General features: G+C 38.8%; 1 protein-coding gene across 2 annotated transcripts in view; it reads left to right on the top strand.

Annotated features, from left to right (window-relative positions):
* The window catches only part of TRPC4 (transient receptor potential cation channel subfamily C member 4), a 152,189-nt gene that overhangs the window by 724 nt on the left and 133,003 nt on the right, over positions 1-18,462 (top strand). Inside the window, exon 1 of one of the 2 annotated variants that reach the window (XM_065052368.1) lies at positions 111-249. The exons of the other annotated variant lie outside the window; for it this stretch is intronic. The gene's annotated coding sequence lies outside the window, so the exon portion shown is untranslated. Of the gene's footprint in view, positions 1-110; positions 250-18,462 lie in introns of those variants that run through there. 2 annotated transcript variants of the gene reach the window in all.

Genomic DNA, 18,462 nt, shown 5'->3' with positions numbered 1-18,462 from the left:
AGAGCCTAGAGGAGCATTAAAATACCTTTCTCTTGTACATAATAAACGTGTTTTTTTTCCCTGGCAGCCGCTGCCGTGGGAAGCGGCATCCCTCGGTGGCTGGGTGAAGTGTGACACCTGCAGGACAGCGGAACGCCCGGGGGACCAGGGGAGGGAGCGGGCAGGGGACCGACCGATCCCCGGCGGCGCAGCGAGGGAGGATGCTTCGCATCTCCCATCCGCCTCGGGAAAAACCGAGGTTGGCCGCAGGTAGGACCCTCCCCGGGCCTCTCTCGCACACGCAGCTGCTGGACGGGTCTGAGGGCACCTCGGCAGCGTAGCAGCGGGACTTTACATGTCACACATGGGGGCTGCGGCGCACACGTGTGGCAGGGAGAGCCGCCCCGGCGCGGGGTGCTGGCGGGGAGCCGGGGCATAGCAGGGGTGTCCCCACGGTCCACCCGAGGGGACCCCGCCGCCCGCTGGTGCAGGGACCCTCCTGGGAAGGCACAGGTCCTGCCAGGAAGCATCCTGGGGGACCTGGAGCACTGCGAAGCGCAGGGAGAAGGGAGGAGGGCACCCTGAAACGAGCCGTGGGACGGCCCAAAGAGTACATCAAGTGGCTGGTGGGGTTCATCCCTGCGTTGGGTTATACGCTTGCGAGATCCCGAGTGTTGTGGCAATTTGACAGAATCCGTAGTCCTGTTGGAAAGAAGCAGCTGATGCTCTGGAGGCTTAAACGCTGAGAGAAAATTACACTCTACAAAACGGCAGAACTGCCATTGGCAAAACCTGCAGTTTTAATGGAATATTTCCCCGTTTTTACAGGAAAATATCATTTATGCACTTTTGTTTTACTGGACTAGAGTGATTTCCTGTTAGCATGGCAACCAAAATTTATATTTGTCTATTCATGCTTCATGAGATGGCTCTTCCAACACTACATCACTTTTTAGGTGACAGTAAATAAAAATGTTTTTCAGTTTGCGGTCAGACTTCTTTCAGAGAATGGGTAATCCTCAAAAAATGAATGAAAGATGATTAAACACAAATTGCACCTTGGTTTAATCTGAGGAATACATACTTATTTTTATAAGAATCAGTCCACATATAGACTTCCTCTGGCATACAGTATAGACATAATGGGGAATATTTCATTTTAAGTCTTACACACTAGACTAAATACCAACATTACAGCACCTTTAAATCCAATCTTCTTGAAATTTCAAATTTAGTTATACAGCAGTGACATAGCACATTTTAGTGTTCACAGTACTTTCCTCAAAGTCCAGACCTGGATAGCTTAGCAAGATTATCTATACAATCATACAGACTTTTCTATAATTTAACCTCATTCATATAAACAGGAGTTTTACCTATGGTCAGAGAAGCCAAGCACCAGAGCAGGACTGCTTTAGATCTGTCTTAGAATAGCAGAAATTCTGGACTTAAAACAGATGTGAGTTTGCACCCCTTTTTCAGGAAAGACTCTGAAATAGGCTTTTTCTTTGAATATCCAAACAGCTGACACTCTCATGACACAGCTTGTTTTTCATTTGGTGTCACCTTCTATACTGAAAAACCTTGGTTTTGCTTGCAGAAGGCTGGAGTTATTTACTGTAGCTTTCCTTCCTTTTCTTCTGTTGTTCAGACTTCAGAACAGATGAAACTATTTGGAAACAGCAAAACAAAAATATGTCTGTCTTTTAAATTCAACTTCAGCCACTTATTCTGACTGTATATATAGCAGTTGTTGCCCTTAAAATAGCTCCAGAAAGAAATTCCATTTCTTCTTATCTCATCTTATTTAGAGCCAAATGCTGCTAGTTGAAATTTAAGTCAGTCGAGGTCACTACAGATCTGGTATGATTTTGCTTATCTTTCTGAGCGTGCCTGCTGAAAATATTGGGTCCCAAGCGATGTGGCTCCACTCTTGGTGACAGAGGATTTGCATTACTGCAGTGTGGAGAGCCCACAAAGTATATATTGGAAAGCACATGTAAATAAAACTATAAAGGGATTAGCTTTCACCTTCTTATGTGTGTGTATATTGCCTCACTTAGATGACAAGTAAATTGAGCATGACTGCTCCTCCCAACACCTGAGACCTGTGTCTGTGCCAGCAGAGTGTTTAATCTGCCACATTTTTCTGGATGTGGTTCACTGGAGTGAGGTGGAAAAACAACAGGGAAAATCCTGTGTAACGTCTCTGCCTGTCTCTGGTGATTCTGGTAATCAGTGCTAAAAGGGGCTGAATTTCTTTTGAAAAATTATGACTTGTCTTACAGAAGGCAGCATGGAAGTGGGAAGAAAAGGCTGTTATAACCTGTTTCAAGAAAAAGCAGATAAAAATAGAGGAAGCATTGTTGTATTCACACATTTAATGGCTTTATGAGTGTCAGATTTACCATTACCTTTTCTGTTCCGATTTAAGTTGTGTTGGTTTATATTCTCGTTACTTTATAAAATATAATACTTTAAATTACTAAAAACAGGCTGAAGATACAACTTTGTGTGTGTAAATCAATCTTCCATCACCATGTTTTGCGACAACAAACAAAATTCTAGGAACCATCTGTTTTAGAAGCCCTGAATCCACTGAGGAAGATAAGACAGACTTGCTCTTACTTGTCTACTTTAAGTAGTGTAGCATAACATTAGTATAACACCAGCAACAGGTACCAGGGTGCTCATTCTCACTGAGATTTGTTGCTGCAAAACAAATTCACCTGACTTAATACATATTCATTATGATAGTTTTGCATAATGAACACAAAGAAAGGCTAGGCAAATTAAATCTTTTTGTGACAGATACCCATGCAGAAATCTCTCATAGGTGCGTTAGCTTTCAGTCAAATAGAATTTGAAACTCTTAAATGAGAAACACCTGGAAATTAGACATAATTGCTTTGCACAGCGAAGTTTTCAAATAAATGAAATGTTTTTAGTTTGTCACACAGACAAAAGTAACAAATAAATTAAAACTATTTATTAAAGCAGGTTTTTCTTAGAGGTGTGTGTGTTTGTTTGTTTGTTTTAATTCCCTTCAAACTTCTATTTTGGTTTGAATTCTCCAAGTACTTCTTTCACTTTTTTACAACCACTTATTTCTAATTTAAATAGTGACTGGTGTAAGACACAAACTGAAAAAATCCTTGGATAAAAAAAATACCTTTTTTTACAGCTAAGCTATTTTTCAGTGAGTGTGGGCTGAAGGCAGACAGGAAAACTTCCTCAAATTTGAGTGAATTTTATATATGTTTAAGAGTATGAACCAGTCAGACCTAACCTCTGAAATCTATGACAGCTTCTGCAGTTTCTTTGTCACTGAGCCTCTGCTCAATACAATAATATGAAAAGCTTCTTGTATACCTGTTCCTGTCAGATCAACCATTCAAATGTTATGATGATGTTATCCAGTATATTATGCAATAGATAGAGAGGGGTACAGTAAATGGAGAAAGATTTTCCACTGGGCTTTACTAAAGCAGAGGTTATGAGATTATTCTGGAGATATTTTCCATATGTCATTCAAAGCTCTTGAGGAGCAAGCAGCCTTTCCCCAAAAGGCAAAGGCACCCATTCACTGGTGGTGTATGGACAATCATTGAGCATCCAACCCTGTGGTGATGCCCCTGAGCTTTTCCACTCCTAGCTCAGCACATGCTGGTTTTCCATTAGTATTTGCCTGACATGCAAGATTTTGTTTAAGTGATTCCTATTGATACCACTTTTAAGGACCAAAAATACTTCTTTCCTTGATTCAGAGAATTGTAAAGCTCATGCCATCTGCATTCACACCTAAGGCCATGCTGGAAAAACAGATACTAGGGTCTTCATGTCCTCTTGCCAGTTAGTCTTGCAAGGTTGAGTCCAGTTGGCTTAAGGTATCTTCCCTGATACCTTCCCTGATAGAGTGGAGCCACTCTAGAAGGACACTAGTCTCCTATAGGTCTTGTAGCATACAGGCCAGACTTTTGTGGCTGTGCCCGATACCCTGAACTGACATGAAGTACCTATTTGTCAGCTATTGAGTTGAACCTGTAGTGTCTCTCTTCCTTTTGTGGAAAGAGAAAGGCATAAGCATAGGGTGAACCATGGTCTGTATTTTTTAATCTCCGTTATAGCAGAACAAGCATCCTCCAGAGGTGCCTCTTTTTGCTAACTATGCGGCAAGACCCAAGAAAAGAAACCCATCTTCTTCAGCTAGGTTTGCTGAATCCCAGCTGTGCAGAGGAGGCTGTGCTAGTACAGTGTAAAGGTTAAATAAGCACAGGGGTCAGTAGTGAGATCCAGGACAAATGGTTACTATAATCAGGCTAAAATGCATATTAAAACAAAAACAAAAACACCCAAACAAACAAACAAACTAAACCAAAACAAACCCAAGCAACCAACCAAAAAAACCCCAAACAAACCCCAAAACTAAAAAAACCCCATGCATAAACATGCACACACACCAAGCTCTTGTGCTAGATTTGAAACAATCTTTAAGTAGCATGAATTTACAACCGCCTGTTGGGTGTACGGCTCTGGGAGTTTGCCAGCTACCACCTCTGCAATACCATTTCCTTACACAGGATTCTTCAAAACATATAGTCTTATGCAAACTGTCAATAACTACCTAAAACATTTGTCGCTTTTCTGCTCAGGTGACTGGTTCTTGTCTGTCAGAGAGAGGCAGCAGCTGTCAAAAAGTCAACAATTTTCTCAGTGAGGTGGAGATTATTATTAACCTGGGTCATAAAGCATTAAAGGAGCATTAATATAACTCAGTATCTAGACCAAAGAGTATGGTGGAAAGTTGGCAAGGCCTCGGCCTTCTGAGAGTCAGGACCTTCCTGCAGTAGACTCCATGCTGGATGAACTGAGAATTTAAATTTCTCATCATTTAATGAAAATACCCACTCACATCACAGGATGTTAGCAGTCCTAGGAAAATCAATGCAGTCCTGTGTTCATTAGCTTAATGGACACATGTTTTCCTGTATTCCCTGTATATTGCCCTAAATCAGGGGAAGAATACTAAAGGATTCTATTTTGAAGATGAAAACTATAGTATTACCTAGCATACAGATGTCTTTAGCAAATTAGCAGTTTGCTGTCAGACCTGAGAGTACTGAACTAAGAAGACAGAGCACCAAATTTACTCCCAATGAAAATTGCATTCTCTTCTGTATTTATTTTTTTTTCCTTCTAAAAATTGATATACTTTAGTTTGTATTTTCAAATAAATGTTTTAGTTCATGCATTGATTTGCTACTATCATTTTCATTACAAAATGTAGGACAGGCCAATTTACTTCTTAAGTGGAGGAATGAATGACAGGATTGTAGTCAAAGACAGAGTATCATATTGTGTCTGATTTAAGATTACCCCCAATACCTTTACGTATAGTCATTTATGTCAAAAACATTTTTGCTGACAAATCTTGAAAAGCTCTAAGAAGGGATTTTTGTACCAAAGGTCAGGCTCATTTCACCTAGCCACCACAAATCTGATTGCCACTTGTAAACCAACTTTCTGTGTTCCTTGTGTAGTCACTGGAGAGAGACAGAAACCTCTAGTGGACAAACTAATCAATCTAATTTATATACGTGACACAGAGTGGGAGGAATCAGGTATTTATTGTTGCTGATTGTTGTTGGATTTCACACAGCTAAATAAGGCAAGATGAATCTCACCCTAGCAGTATAAAAAAACCCCAAAACTAAAACCAGCTAAACAAAAAATGTCAGAGGAGACAAAAAGTAGACATCTGTTTTCTTCCAAGGTATTTTGAGGTGCTATTGAGCTTCATTGTGTTGATGCAGACATCATAACAATAACTAGATGACTATGACAAGATAATTCAAATAACCTGTTGTTCTTGGAATTATTAAAAGTTTGTGGTTGGATTGAGTAGCTGAAATACGACTTGTAGCTGTGCCAAGGGAAATGGGAGTCTCAACTGGACTCCTGTAAAAGAAGAACATGCAGTTCTGTGTGCTCACATTCTGCCTTCTGCAAGTGCAAGATGTCTCTCTTCCAGAGAGAACACGCTGCAGCTGCAGAGCAAGGGAAAGCAAGCACAGATTCTCTTTAAATGCTCTCAACATTGCCATCTCCACAATGTACCTTAGTCTACTGAATACATAATAACAACAGAAATTATCTTTCAGTGATGACATGGTTGTTTTAATCTCTGTTCATGTGGAAATGTTTGTTATTATCAAAACACTTCAAAATAAATCCTTCTGTTACGCTCCAGCACTGACTGCTACATGCGGCCTGCCTATCTTCCAGTGGAAAATAGCTAGAATATCCCATTTGTGTTTTGCTTATACTGACAACAATTTGTTTTAGGTTTGGAGAGATGTTTGCCTTTCAGTTTTGATGATAATCACTTAAAGCAATTAGAGAGGCATCAAAGCCTTGAACTTGTTTATGCTAGCATGGTGAATTTGTTTTTCAAATTTGGTGTGTTCTATAGTACATTTGTACCTGCAACACCACTAAAAACACACAAATTCCCTCTGGTGGCTTTAACTATCTAGCAGATACGCTACAGAACAACTTTTGACCATAAATAAAACCAAATCCAAGTTGCCTACAGAACAGTTGTCTAATTTTCCTTAATCCTCTTACCTACAAAACTGTCATTCAAACGGCAGTACTTGCTTGTCTTTAGACACCTTAACATCAGACCTGTGAGTCAAAGCTAATCTTTATAGCTTCGAGAAGGAACCTAGTAACTTCGAAAGGGTGCTTCGTGTGACCTGTCTTGAAAGGAAATTAATTGCCCTCTGCAGGAGTTGCATTTCTTTCTATTTGTAATAAAGGAAGATTGGAATGACAAACGAGCCTTGGATGTCAGTGTTTTGGATTCCTAGGTTAGCAAACATGAATCATGCCTTTTATTTTTCAAATGTTTTAAATCAAAGTACTTCATAGTGCCACATAAAGATTAATAAAGCCTACTAAGTCTAATGTGAAGAAGATACTATACTAATTTTTTTAAACTAGGAACCTAGCACCTATGGCATCGAGATCTCATGTTCCAAATTGATGGCATAGATAGATATTTATACTAAGTCCTGTGCTATGCTATAGCTATTCTTGTGTTTTCTTGTAAAAGGCATCAGGCTTAGTACAGACCAATTGCAAAATAATATATTGGTCTGCCCACTTACATAAAAATATTTTATTCATGACTGTTTAACTTAGTGATATTAACTTTGAGCATAGTTGTTTATGCGCTGAGGTTAGTTGTACCAAATACTGTCCTGTTTTGAGATTATTGCATTTATTGCTGCAGTGTCTTTGTAAAGAACTGAACTTTCACATAACTATTTTTCTTTTTTCTTTTTTTTTTTTTTTTTCTTCTAATTGAGGATTTTCTTCTTCCACAATACTTAAAACAGTCACACCAAGCAAGGGTTTGGCTCTCTCTTCTTTTGAGTGTGACTTTGTCCACAGGTGAGGGAGGCCAGAGGATGCTCAGTGAGCTGGGTTGCATTTCAGTGGTTGGGCACTAGTCCAGCCTCAGAGCTGTGCTGACTTACTCAACTAACTGACAGCACACACTGGATTCTGTAGGGATGGGTTACAATGAAGGAAGGATTTCTCACTTATTCCCAGAGTGCTTCATCTTCACTCATTTCCTAGAAACCACCCTCAGTTTGCTACTGCTGTGATGGCTTTAAGCCAGGTGGGAGCTTTCTTCTATCAGAATAATTCCTTTGAGTTGACTGCAGACAGGACCTATCTTTTAAAATCTTTATAATTAAAAAAAAAAAATACACTGCATAAGATACAATCTGGATGTATGCCTTCAATCCATTCTGTCATTGTATTCTGTTAAAGGGACATTTCTCTCATAATAAGCTATTTTCATGCTTAGCACCTGAAGTGAAGCACCACACTGTTTTACCAATGTCTTCTGACTTACGTGCTCTTATGCATTCACTCTTGTCCCTTATTAATGTTGGGTTTCCCAATAACTTGCTCAGTATATTAAGTCCAAAATTTGTAGGTGAGTTCTCTTGGTGGCACTGAAGAGGATCTAATTTGGCTTTTGTGTTCCGAAGCACTGTGTAAAAGCCAACCATCTAGCCCTGAGGGAAGGGTTTGGCCAGCAGTACTCATGGTGGGTCTGTAGGTCTGTATGATGAGATACGTTCAAGAAACTCATTAGCTGGTCAGTACTCAAAGCTTCTGTAGTTCTTCAGGGCACTGGTAGTAACACCCTGTCACTATTTAAGGCTGGGCTGGCAATTAAATGAACAGATGCTGTCTGTTAACCCTTTCCCTTCTGGGGAAAAGAGAAAAGGGAGAGAGACTTATGGGCTGAAATAAACAAAACAAAACAAAACAACTAGTTTCAATAAAACATTAACAATTAAAAAATAGTATAATAATACTATTACTAGTAATACTGCTAATAATAATAGTAGAAATAACGAAATTTATACAAAACCAATATTGAGTGATCATGGATGCTGCAGGGCAGGTGCTGGCAAGTCCTGGACCAGGCAAAGCAGCAGCTGGGAACAAGATTCAGGAGTGCACAGATGGGGATCGGAGACAAATGAATGGGCAGAGTTCCTCCGGGATGCCAGCCATAGAAGACGAGAGCATGACCCCCTGCAGTCCCTCAGCTTAAAACTGAGAATGATGTGACAGGATGGAGCACTTTGTTGGTCAATTTTTGTCACTTGTCCTGTCAACTCCTCCCCTCAGGTGCGATCCTTATACATCCCTTCATTTATGGAACATCAGAGATCTAGCAGTGACATCGGTTTCTATAAGGATAGGTATAAATATGGGCCTTTCTGTATATCATTCCTACTGCCACTTTGGTAACAACTATAAACATCGAGTGTTATCAATTCTAAGAGCAGATATTGCCTGAAAAAATGTAGCCAACTTCAGAAAGTGCAGTTACTTTGAACAAACTTAATAAAAGGAAAATTTACTGAAAGGAGAAGTAGTTCTGTCCTAGACAAAACCAGGATACACCCAAGGAATTAGTAACATAGCACAGTATATCTTGCACTACCCAAAGCCCATGTGTCAGGGTCCTTGTTTTCAGGAAGAATTGTTGCTGATTAATCATTCTCCCCTGTGCTAATATACCACCAGGATTCTCTTAAAACCAAGGTTTTGGTGACTTTGGGCAAGGTAGCAAGGACACGAGTGGGACTTCAAGGAGGAGAGAAACAAGTTGACATTTCAAACCAACAATGGACAAAACAGTAGCTGTTTTAATTTCAGAGCAGTCATATAAAGGACAATGAACGCCATGTCTGTGTTGAGAGACCCTAGCACATTCAAGTAGGTCAGCTCATGCTCATATTCTCCATGATATTCCCGTTGACAATTAGATAATAGATATCTTTCAAGGCTTGATTTCCTTCTGGAAACACAGTGGTTTGGTAGACAAGTATACTGGGGCAAAATTACACTTTAGTAATCTTATTCCATTAGTGTTTTTTTTTTTTTTCTAATTCCCTATTTAGTGTATTTCAACACTCTTTACTTAAACCCTTTGCTGAAAAACAAAGACTACAATAAAAATTACCAAAACCAATCAACAACTAATAATAGCAAAGTTTTATATTCAGCACATAATGCTATTAATTTCAAAGAAATAAGGTACTACCTGTGTTTTGTAATTTGACCGTGATTCAAGATGGTATTCAAACGTAAAGAAGTCTTGGTGTCCTACTAAAAGCAATGCTTCAGAAGGTGCTTCTTGTTAAGCATTTACTTCATTCCTCACCTCAGTATGAGACATTTGCCTGAATCCAGGCTTAAGGAGTATAATTTGAAAGTTCAAGTGAAGATTTTGTATATGATAAAAAAGAAAAATATCAATACTACATGAATTTGTATAGAGAATCCAGCATCATTTAGGTTATTTGACGTATGATAGAGTCATATGAAAGATATTTGCCTGTAAAAATGAATTCCTGTTTTCATTCTCCTTTAGAAACGTTGCTTTAGTTCACAGAGATGCAACTCATTATTTGATTTTTTTTTTCATAGCTGTCTGAGAAAACTTTTATTTTGTGCTTTTATTATGTAGGTAGCTGCCATTTAACAAGGCCATTTTATAGGCAGAGGTGCCATGTTCAAAAACAATTTCAGCAGCTTTTGAGTATCATAGAGCTTCCTAAAATCCCACAAGTTTCCTGCTTTTCCATTTATTTGCATACCTGTTTGTTTCAGATTGCAACTGTGTGTGCTCTTTGAGCTTAGAAAAATATGAAGATCACAGGTGAATTTAAATTATGGCAGTGGTCAAAGTATTTTGAAATTCTAGCACCCTTATGTGAAATTTTACAAAATACAAAATGAAACAATTGTGCTTTCTCATCAATCATACATGCATTGCTTCGGATGGAAGATGCAATTTTAAAATTTGCCCCCTTGGTTCCAAGAGAATTATAATGCTCTGGCAATGTCTTGTTTCTCCTCAATAATTTAGGAGTTTATGAAAAATATATTGTGTCTTCTTGCAGTCATTGCAATTACAAGTTGTGGAGAATCTAATCCAAAATCTTGCTGCTGTTGGGTATTTTAGAAAAATATGTAGGTCTAAAACATTAATCTATTTGCCATCATTTCCACGGCTGCGACCCACATCTACCGTGTGTAATGCTGGGGAGGCTCTCAATAATTTTCTCAGTTCTCTATCTTTTTTCTTTTTTTTTTTTCATTTCATTTGCAGTTCACAGATTTGTATATTTAAGCTTTTCATGGAGGGAAGCAGAGAATCTTTGCTTTAAGTATACTGCTATAGTTGACAAGGACTAAAATCTCATTGCATCTGATTATAAGACTTTCTGCATCTTTCTGTTGCTGAAAAATCAACTTTAAGAATGAAAATTAAATAGGCAATGACACAGATAATTTTTAAACCAAACCTCTTTTTTAATAGTTTTTAAAACATTCAGGAATGATTCTGAAGAGTTTTTTATAGATTTGCCAGAAAACTGATTGCCATTTCAAGTTTATACACATCAAAGCAAAAAAAATTCAGCCTTGAAGGTCTCTATTATAAGCAGAAATCTAGTGAACTATTACATATTCAATATGTTCAAGCTGTTATTCATACTTCCAGTAGATCACATGTATTTCATTGAACATAAGGTAACACAGTTTATTTTTAATGTTTTATCTGTTTATGTCAACTATGAAATAATCAAAATCTTTGTTCTGTTTCTTCAACTTTGTTTAATGTCTTCTGACATCTCAGTAACTCTTTGTAGTAGTAGCACAAAACTTCCCAATTTCCAATGTGGGCATTCCACCACCAGGTTTTATGGGAAAGGCAAATAATTGTATTTATATTTTGATAATTTTGAAGAAAATAGGAGTGTTTGCATCTATAATCTGAAAGAATTGGGCTTTTTTTTTAATACCTAAATCATATTCTGTGCCAAAATATGTTTGTATATATTTATATTTTGTGTATATGTACGTATAACAAACATATCTACATACAGACATAACAAGAACACATATTTATGTTTACATATATAGAGATATATGTTATATATATGTTAACTGATTGAGACACATAAAAGGTTATTTTTTTGCTCTGATGAGTGAAAGAAAAGAGCTATCAAGAGGTCAGGAATACAGTCCATTAAAGTGTCTGTCTTGTATGTGTACACATAGAATTATCTGTATGTCATTGGCTGGGAACATTTATTAATACATCTCTCTGCACTTGCTTATATGATTTAAATGCCAAGTGTCTGAGTCCAGTTCTTGGCCAAGTATGGTTTCTTTGTCACCCCAAGCAAATAAGAGCTGTGAATTCAACTGTAATGGCATCCTACTTGGACATGGAAAATTTGTAGCCGTCCAGCAGCAACTCCTTTCCTCATGAGTTTAGAAACTCCCCGGAGGTGGAGGCTTCTTAACAGCCAGCAACTTCTGGGCATGGAGTTGACAGCCCTGATACTCTGTCTACTTAGATGCAGTTCCTACTAGGGAATTATTTTCCTAAGTCTGGTAGCAAATACAGCATGACTAGGACTGAGTCAGTATATTTCCCTTTGTTTATTATCCAGAAGGAATTTTTTTGGTAGAGTTTTATGTAGAAGAAATAACTCAACCATTTAAAAACACAGCAGTCTATTAATCACATTCATGCAAGTCTAGCAATAGCATTTTTAACTGGTTGATCCTTAGATGAACTGCACATGGCAGCTGTTAGGGAAAAAAAAAAGGAGATCCTGGAAGGTATCCTGAAAGGAGACAGGATACCGTGCTATGCTGCTTCAAAACTTCCTCAGAAACCTGCTTCTGAGGGTAGAGGCCACAGTGTGCATGATACAAAAGGTAAAGGTATTTGATCCTTCAGGATCCTGCCGGTTGTTTCACAAAGAGTTATTGCAGTGGCAGAAGCCTGGGAGCTGACTGAGTTTTGTTAGAACTGTTATGAGAATGGTGGATACAGGCACAATGAATAAGGGGATTTTAGAGTAAGTGATGTATATTATCTAGGCCAATCTAGAAAACACCAGTCTGGCCCAAAAGTTTCAGTTCCCCTGTGACAAGAACCTGAATATAGTCCTTGTCAGTTGGTTCAGAAAAGCAGTTACTCGAAATATCTGATAAATCACTTTTGTTGACATAAATAGGAAACACATAAACAATATTCCATCTTCTTGCCTTAAACTTCTTGATCATCTCTGTACCCACTTGTCTACAAAATACTAAACAAGCAGCCCCTTTTTTGCCTAGACCTGCGAAGTAGCTGCAGAGGGTGATTGAGTATAAAGGAGCCAGTGGGGACAAAGCCAGCTAATGCCTTTGACTTCTCTACATAAACACATTTGAGTTAGTCACAGACAAGTCCTTAGAAATTACTTTTCAGATCTTGATCTCATATGCTTAAAAAATATTTTTTTATCATTTTCAGAATTGTGAAAGAAATATTAAGAAGGTTAAATGACTGCTGACTTCTGACTCCTTAATCATTAATATCTATTGTCTGTAGATAATGTATCCAGTTGCTTTGAGTGCTAGCTAGTATCTTATGTAGTGGAACTTGTAACTTCCCAGATCAAATATGGGTAAGCGCTGATACTAAGACAAAATCAGTAAGATGCAAGGATTTGACTTGGATTGCCAGCTCAGAAACAAAGATGATAGCTAAAAGCTGTACACGAAACAGATTTGCTAGTTCAACTGAAGTCAGTCACAGCTATTCAGAAGAACATAGATAAAGCACAGACCTCTGCAAGGGCAAATCATTGTCTTCAAGCATACTAGAGAATGAAACAAACTCTAAAACTCCTTTATTGAGTGAGGTGTCCCAAGTAATCTTAGCTTAATATCTTTAGACTGCTGACAAGTAATCTATTCCTAATCAGAGGGCTGAAGTTGTGAAAAGAGTGACAACTGGAAGCCTTATCTCTTCCATTATGCTCTGCTGCCTTTCTGAGTTTCAGTAGTGGTCAGAAACATGACTGAACTAAAATAGGTAAGTACGGGCACCCCTAAGTTTCCTATAATGCTAAAAACCAAGAAGAGGACTTTCCCAAAATCTCATTATGTTTTATTTAAATGAAAACAAAATCCAACCCCCTCGCCCCCCAAAAACAAAACAAAACCAAAACAAAACCAAAACCAAAACAATACCAAAACAAACACAAAACAAAAAGGAAATAAGTTGCTGCAGGATTACAGGTGTAAAATAGATTAGAGATGAGAATAGAAAGCAATGGTAATTAAGACCATTTTAAAAGAAGGTTTAACAGATGCTCAATTCCAAAAGATTAAGGAACTGTTTAAATAAAACACACAGGACAGGAGGAAACACATCAGGCAATAGATGAATACTGAAGAGATTTCAAAGGGGTTTTAAGAGTAGATAAAACCATGGTTTGCTGAAGAGGGCAGAGACAACTTGAAGTAGAAGATTAAAAGATTGAGTCGTGCAGTAAAGCCAGATCACTGTGAGCCAACAAGCTAAGAAAAGCACTTGTTCTGTCATTTGCTAGTGTGGATAACTGAAATGGGCAGTAGTAATTTGAGAAATAGTAGTTTTTAGGATGTACAATAATCAGAGATATCGAACTGCATTTGTAGTGTACTTATACACGTGTATGTCTTCATCGCTTTCTGACCTATAGTACCTGGAACATTTAAACAGAAATCCAACATTAATGAATTAATTCATAATTTCCTTACCCTCTGCACTGCAAATATTTCTTTTATGCACTGTGATTCCCTACACAGCTAAGTCAAAGTTTGTGTTGCCTCTGTCTTCAGCTGTGATATTACTTCAGCTACTGAGTAGTTGTAATGCCTTTGATATTTTGGCAGCAGTCAAGACTGAAAGATACTATGAGTGGTGGTACAAACTGGCTTACTGGAGCGGTGGCAGTAGAGGGTGGAACATTTTACCATATACCATCTTGGAGATTTCACATGAAAGAAATCAAAGGGTATGTGAGAATGTTCCCAAAATTCCCTGGGAAAGCACAAACAAAACAAAATATGATAATACCACTGTAGCCTTATATAGCATTATCTGAGTGACACCGAAAGTCAGCTATGTATTATCATGGATGTAATTGCTGAACTGTAGCAGTCCTGGAAGTTTTTGAGAATCAAATTAATCATGTATTTGAGTGATACAAAATTCTTAATCGTATTTAATTCTCAAAATTTTCTTTACCTGTTGAATAGGAAGCAACATAGATGAAGATCTATACCAAGACTTAGCAGTCAAGTAGAAAACACTCCAAACAGAGAGTTGTAACATATTTCGTAAAATGAATGTACTCTACTTGAACAGGTAGATGAAGGTGAGCAGTGGAAACATTTTTTTTTTTTTCTTTCAAATAAAATCAAATTAAAGTGAAAGATTCCCATTTCAAGTGTCAATTGATTTTCATAAGTTATGTTTTTCAAAGAGTTTTAAAAGTAGTGTAATTTCTTTCTCTAGAAGTAACTGTGTTGATTACCAAAGTACAGGGTATGTAAATCTCCTTACTTGTGTGAAGTAACACAGTGAACTCACAAAATATGATGGATTAAAACCTGGAAGATAAAAATGGATTTCTTTAAATGAAAGAAATAGCCTGTGTTGAAATTAATGGAAGTTTTTCAACTAAATTCAATACAATCACAGCCTTACTGCCTCCATCTAAAGTCTTTTAAGTCAAGTAGCTTGTGTTTGACAGTGGCAAAAAGCATATTTCTAAAGAGGAGTACAGTAACAGAGGAAGCATATAGCATCATTTGTTGTAGTACTCTCCCAGACTCCAACCAGTTTCAGTTTAGGGTCTTCCTTTGCCAGATGTGGTTTCTTTGTGTTCTGTAATCTTCTGCAGGTTTCTGTTTCATGAACTCATTCAGTCTTCTGTGTAACCCATGTACACTTTAGCATCTGCACAATCTTGCAGCAACGAATTCCTCAAGTAATTCCCTGAAGACTCATCAGCTCTTGTTTATCTTCAACCTGACTCCTACTGCCTTTGTTTGATTGCTCCTGGATCTCATACCTGAAAAGCCAGTGAACAATTAATCCATGTCTGTCCTCTTCTTGACACCCATAATTACACAGACCTCTATTACACCTTCCATCTGTTGTTCTTTTACAGAGTGAAGATTTGTAACTTACTTAGTCATTTAACTTCTGGAAGCTCTTCTGTAAGTTTAATCATTCTGCTGCCCTTCTTGGAGTGTTTTCTGGTGCTACTGGCTCCTTTTTTTGAGATAAAGGACATAGAAATGTGTGTTCAATCCTCTGTGCCACTCTGAAACTAAAGACGCAGACACATTTCCATTAGTATGAGTGAAGCAAATACTTTTGACAGAAATGGGCATATTAATTAGACAAATTTCATCTTATCTTTTGGGAACCGTAAGTCCAAATTCTTTGCCTTTCCTCTTGTTAGAAAAGTTACAGAATACTTTATTTTTCCTGAAGCCAACTTGGCAGAGGTAGCTGAGACGTGGGAATGTAACTGGCCATGATTCATTTAGGCTGAGACAAGAAAGGAAGAATTATAAAAGATCTTCCGTTTTGTTTATGGAAGTCTATTTCAATGCTGGGAGCACAACTTCTTTTCTTCTATTTGAAATAAAGATCAAATAGCTCTGTAAAACCTGAGTCATTATCTTCAGGAAATGCTTGCTAATACTAGTAATCAGTCCTTTAAATTCCTGTACATGTGTTAAAATTCTGCTTATTACTCACAGTAGCATATGGATCTAATGCAAATTGTACATTATATTTCATTATTTGTTTGAACTTTCACAGGTTTTGCACTCTAATGATTCTCTGCCCAGTTGAACTTGTCATTTTGAGTTTGTCAAAAACACATCTCAGTCAGGCCTGCGGAACTGTAGAATTTAAGAGAATAGGAATTTACTGAGTCATATAATACTGAAAATAGGAGCAGGGAGACTACCCACTGAGCCATTTGGAATCCACAGTTCTTTTCTGTGATTTGCACTCTAATTACATGTATCACAAAGTTACAATCCCTGTTTTTCTTCAGACTTGAAGTGCAGAATTTCAGTGTATGTTTGTCTTCAATATAACCAAGGAAAATAAATCAGACATCCTGTCACAGAGGCAACCCAAAGTCAGTTTTAGATGGACAATAAGTTCCACAACAGACTTTATTCTATCCGGAAAAGTGTAGCAAATAAACTGACTAGGACAAGGGTTTATACTATTATTTAGCACTCCAACAACATAAAATACAGGTTTGGATATCAGTTGAGAAGATTATGGGGTTACAACAACATATGAATAATGAGGATCCACAAAATGCATGCATACACTCACAGAAACAAAGCTAGAGGCCTCTCATTCCAGGGTACCCACAAGAAAATAATCACTCGCCTCGGTTAGGCAAGAACTCGTTCAAGGATATATCTAGTAAACAACCACTCACCCAAATGAAGAGGTGATGTGCTCTCAATCCTGGGAAGTCTCCTTAGACAGCATCCCAGTCCAAGGGGAGGGCTCCAGTTCACAGATCCACTGTTCTGAGAAGCAGACTTCAAGGGGATATTTGGTGGGGACCCTGTTTTATAGTCTGGTCATATCTGGATGTGGGCATTGTAACATGGTCCAGAAGCCTTGCAGCTACTCTGGGCACCTCCTTTGTTAGCGACCCTGTCAATTGACTGAGGGTCCCACCCCTCCTGTCCCACCAGCTGGTGGAGGTGAAGTCACCTTGCCCCAGGGTAGGGGAGGATGTGACTGTTAGCACCTTGGTACCACCCTAAATGGGTACCTGGGGACAGGCACAGTGGGGCACAAAAGGTACTAAAGAGTCTTGCATCAGGGTAGGGACAACCCCAGGTCCCAGTATAAGTTGGGGAACGACCTGTTAGAGGGCAGTGTAGGGGAAAGGGACCTGGGGGTCCTGCTGGACAGCAGGATGACCATGAGCCAGCACTGTGCCCTTGTGGCCAAGAAGGCCAATGGCATCCTGGGGTGTATTAGAAAGGGGGTGGTTAGTAGGTTGAGAGAGGTTCTCCTTCCCCTCTACTCTGCCCTGGTGAGACCACACCTGAAATATTGTGTCCAGTTCTGGACCCCTCAGTTCAAGAGGGACAGTGAACTGCTTCAGAGTCCAGCACAGGGCAATGAAGATGATTAAGGGAGTGGAGCACCTCCCTTATGAGGAAAGGCTGAGGGAGCTGGGTCTCTTTAGCTTGGAGAAGAAGAGACTGAGGGGTGACCTCATTAATGTTTAGAAATATATAAAGGGTGAGTGTCACGAGGATGGAGCCAGGCTCTTCATGGTGACAACAAATGGTAAGACAAGGGGTAATGTGTGCAAGCTGGAACACAAGAGGTTCCACTTAAATTTGAGAAGAAGCTTCTTCTCAGTGAGGGTAATGGCACTGGAACAGGCTGCCCAGGGGGGTTGCGGAGTTTCCTTGTCTGGAGACATTCAAAACCCACCTGGACACATTCCCATGTAACCTCATCTAGGTGTTCCTGCTCTGGCAGGGGGATTGGACTAGATGATCTTTTGAGGTCCGTTCCAATCCCTAACATTCTGTGCGTCTGTGATTCTGTGAAAGAGCCATCAACTGCCCTGTTGAAGGCTCCATATCTCAGGGGGATGTGCAACTGCCACACATCCTTCAACAAAAAGTTAACAGTTCATTTGTTTTTCCAATTTGGCTGTTGAAGGGAAAGGACTCACCATTCAATCTTCTTTCTCTCGCATCTACCTGGAAAATTTAGAATTGATATTATAGTACTGTTGAGATGCATTCATAGTCAAGTTCTCATAGTCACGTTGGCATTGACAGAAACATAACCCAGCCATGGGCTAGAGCAATTCTGATTTTCACCAGAGTAGTGTTTAAAAACTTTACACATGCCAAAGAGTGATGCTAGTTCACTAACACTGTGAGGTGTTATCTTTGTTATTGTATATTAACAGTTGAAATAGAGAGAAGGCTGAGTAGGCCGAAGCCACACTGAAGCCCATGTCTGAA

The sequence above is a fragment of the Columba livia genome, chromosome 1 (assembly GCF_036013475.1).
Source record: "Columba livia isolate bColLiv1 breed racing homer chromosome 1, bColLiv1.pat.W.v2, whole genome shotgun sequence".
NCBI lineage: Eukaryota > Metazoa > Chordata > Aves > Columbiformes > Columbidae > Columba > Columba livia.
Note: the sequence above shows the minus strand (reverse complement) of the source record. Positions and strands in the feature narration are given on the sequence as shown.